Source organism: Hyla sarda, chromosome 2 (genome assembly GCF_029499605.1).
Source record: "Hyla sarda isolate aHylSar1 chromosome 2, aHylSar1.hap1, whole genome shotgun sequence".
In the NCBI taxonomy this organism is placed as follows: Eukaryota; Metazoa; Chordata; class Amphibia; order Anura; family Hylidae; genus Hyla; species Hyla sarda.
In genome coordinates, this window is record NC_079190.1 from 345,859,273 (window position 1) to 345,863,453 (window position 4,181).

Below are 4,181 nucleotides of genomic sequence, written 5' to 3' on the forward strand. Positions count from 1 at the left end.
GGTGCCTCCAGCTGTTGCAAAACTATAACTCCCAGCATGCCCAGACAGCCGAAAGCTGTCCGTGCATGTTGGGAGTTGTAGTTTTGCAACAGCTGGAGACACCCTGGTTGGGAAACACTGACAGACAGTGATTTACAGCTTTTCTATGTAAGGATTTGCTTTATCTGTATTAGTTATCTACTTATTTTTCTTTAATCCTCACCTTTTCCTATTTTTAGATGACATTTTGGTGGCTTCAGAACCAATTACCAGGTTTCCACAGAGTTATGAGGGGAGATTTATCAAAACCTGTCCAGAAGAAAAGTTGCCCAGTTGCCCATAGCAACCAATCCACTCGCTTCTTTCATTTTTAATAAGGCCTCTGCAAAATGAAAGAATCTGATTGGTTGCTATGGGCAACTGGGTAAATTTTCCTTTGCACAGGTTTTGATAAATCTCCCCCATGGTCTCAACATACAATGGTCGTCCTGTAACCAATGAATATTGTAACTTGAGGGACCACTGTATAACATTGTAGGAACATTAAAAGTATCCCTCCTGTTATACTTTTTTTGTGTGTTTTCTTTTGTACCGAACATAATGTAACATCACATTCAATTCCTGGTTGCTATTTTAGGACAGCACCAACTCCTAACACACTTTCCAAGTACATGGCACAGCCTGCGTACGTAGCATAGTTTCCGATATTTTACACTTTTTTTTTTCCAGCACTTCGTTAGCACTGGACCCATGGGTAGTTCTGCTTCTGAGAGGTATGGCGTGATTTAGACATCAGTATGTTGTTCATAATGTAATAAATGGTACATGGTACATTTTCATTAAATATATAATACACTATTATTATTATTATTATTATTTAGCTCTAAATGCTAAAATTACAGAAGTAGACTGAAACTAATGTAATAAAACAGACATGTAACATGCATTGTTGAAAAAGTCTTGCCTGTGTTCTTTAAAGGGGTTCTCCGGTGCTTACACATCCTATCCCTTATCCAAAGGATAGGGGATAAGATGCCTGATCGCGGGAGTCCCGCAGCTGGGGACCCCCGGGATCATGCACGCAGCACCCCGTTTGTAATCAGTCCCCGGAGCATTTTCGCTCCAGACTGAAAACGGGCGACTACAGGGCCAGCGGCGTGTGACTTCACGCCTCCGCCCCCTTGTGACGTCACGCTCCGCCCCTCAATGCAAGCCTATGGGAGGGGGTGTGATAGCTATCACGCCCCCTCCCGTAGGCTTGCATTGAGGGGCGGAGTGTCAATGAGGTTCAATGATGTTTTGGGTTGTTTTGCTGCCTCTGGCACTGGGTGCCTTGAATGTGGGCAAGGCATCATGAAATCTGAGGATTACCAATGGATTTTGGGTTGCACTGTACAGCCCAGTGTCAAAAAGCTGGGTTTGCGTCCGAGATCTTGGGTCTTCCAGCAGGACAATGACCCTAAACATGTGTCAATAAGAACCCAGAAATGGATGGCAACAAAGCGCTGGAGAGTTCTGAAGTGGCCAGAAATGAGTCCAGATCTAAATCCCATTGAACACCTGTGGAGAGATCTGAAAATTGCTGTTGGAAAAAGTCGCCCTTCCAATAAGAGACCTAGAGCAGTTTGTAAAGGAAGAGTGGTCCAACATTCCGGCTGAGAGGTGTAAAAAGCTTATTAATGGTTACAGGAAGTGACTGATTTCAGTTATTTTTTCCAAAGGGTGTGCAACCAAATATTACGTTAAAGGTGCCAATAATTTTGTCCAGCCCATTTTAGGAGGTTGGTATGACATGATGTCCAATTTGCTTTTTTTCCTCCCTTTTTTGGTTTAGGTCCGATACACACAAAGGGAATAAACATGTGTTACTGCAACCTTTTTCTGTGAGTAATACTTCATTTTTTTGAAAAATTTCAGGGATGCCAACATTTACGGCCATGACTGTATGTGAATTTTTTTTTTTTTTAAGGGGAGAGCAGTTAATTTACGTTTTTTTTTTACTTTACTCTTTTTATATAGCACTCGAGCATTGCACCCGACCCATGTCTGTAGTACAGATTCTTTAGTAATACAGACAGACACTAGGGTGCAAATGCTCTGCACACACCCCCATGTGTATAGCAGTGTGTATGTAGTACAGTAGTAGTATGTGCAGAGCATTGCACAATATTGTCTGTACTACAGACACTAGGGTGCAATGCTCTGCACATACACCCATGTGTATAGCAGTGTGTGTGTGTTGTACATACACTGCTATACACATGGGGGTATGTGCAGAGAATTTGCACCCTAGTGTCTGCAGAAGACACTAGGGTGCAATGCTCTGCACGTACCTCCCTTGTGTATAGAAGTGTGTGTAGTACGCACTATATACTAATACTGGCCACACCAAGCTTACAATTGCAGACTGTAATGACAGAGACATACGCCACCCGTCTGTCACTTTCTCCTTTCATACTGGGAATACCCGCAGCCCAGCTGACAGCCGCCCCCAGAAAGCCCCCTGTCACCGGGTCACTTACTCAGCTGTCCACTGCCGCTGGGGTTACTGATGCCCGCTAGTGTCCAGAATTGGAGAAGTAGTCCCGGAGCCGGGGCAGCTCCCTGCCGGTCTCCAGCAGCTCGGTGTGCAGCTCCTGAGCTGTGAGCAGCAGCTGATCCCGCAGCAACAGCGCTGCAACCGCGTCCGGTGGCATCCTCCCAGGCTATGGGACTGGGGTCAGGTACTGTTAACTTAAAGAGGCTGTGGCGGTGTGGGATTTGCAGGACCTTCAGACCCAGCGCCCTAACGCCCGCACCGCCTGCGGCAGCCTCATGACTGCCAGTCCCTTTGCAACGAATCGGCCGATTATTCTATAACGGGATTTGTGACGAACCCGAATTTGTGACGAATTTCATAAAAAATTGGATTCGCAACAAATGCGAATATTGTCGCAATTCTATCACGTGAATCGCTTCATTAAACTCCATTTACTGCGGTCCAGGCTCCAGGGCATTTAAAATGGTGGATCCACATGTCAGTACATGGGGCAAGAAACACTGTGAAGGCGGGAAGGCAAGGCGGGAAGAGAAGTAGGCGGGATGACCCTGAATCACATGCAGGATGCAGCCTATCAGCAGCCAGTCACCCCTGTGATGTCACAGCCCTATATATTCGGCAGCCATTTTGCGGCTCTTCATTTCATTTATTACACTGCAAAGAGATAGGATGGACATCGCTGTGTGAGTTACACAGAAAAGCTTTTTGCAGCAGCATTTCACCTCTTAGTCACTTCAGCCTTCTGTATGACACAGAGTACAGTGTTTTTGCACAGAAATTAATTCTTACTGCAGCGATTAACCCCTCAGTCACTGTGAACAGCATTGTATTACAGAGAGGGGTAGAGAGCTGTGTGTTTCCTCAGCTGCAGAAACATTTTCAAAGGAGGGAGAAATTATTTTTTAGGGCAAATCTGTGTCTTTGTTCCACAACAACTGGTCTGCTTGTTATACTAGTCTGTAGACGGTATAATCCATACCCAGCAGTCCATTCCTAATAGTATTTGAGAGAGAGTCTTTTTGCAATTTTGGGTTTAGTACACCAGCATTGCACCAGCATTGTTGTGTACTGCTGGTGCTGTGGACATTTTTCTTTTTTGCGTACTGTAGCGCATTTTTCTGCCCTCATAAGTGCATACCACATACCTGCATCTAAGTGGTATACTATTTTGTACCTGCTAATCTTTCAAGGACCTACATACTGTGAAAGGACAGCCAAAAGTAATCACTGGCTGGTGTTTTACTCAAATAATTTTTGAAGTGTACAGGAGCACATTTTTCTGCCCTCATAAGTGCATACCACATACCTACATCTAAGTGGTGTACTAGTTTGTACCGGTTAATCCTTCTAGGGCCTACATACTGTGAAAGGACAGCCAAAAGTGATCACCGGCTGGTGTTTTACTCCAATACGTATTTTAAGCATACTGTAGCACATTTTTCTGCCCTCATAAATGCATACCACATACGTACATCTAAGTAGTATACTATTTTGTACCTGTTAATCTGTCAAGGGCCTAGATACTGTGAAAGTCCAGGCAAAAGTAATCACTGGCTGGTGTTTTACTAAAATACATTTTTTAAGCGTACTGTAGCACATTTTTCTGCCCTCATAAGTGCATACCACATACCTACATCTAAATAGTGTACTATTTTGTACCTGT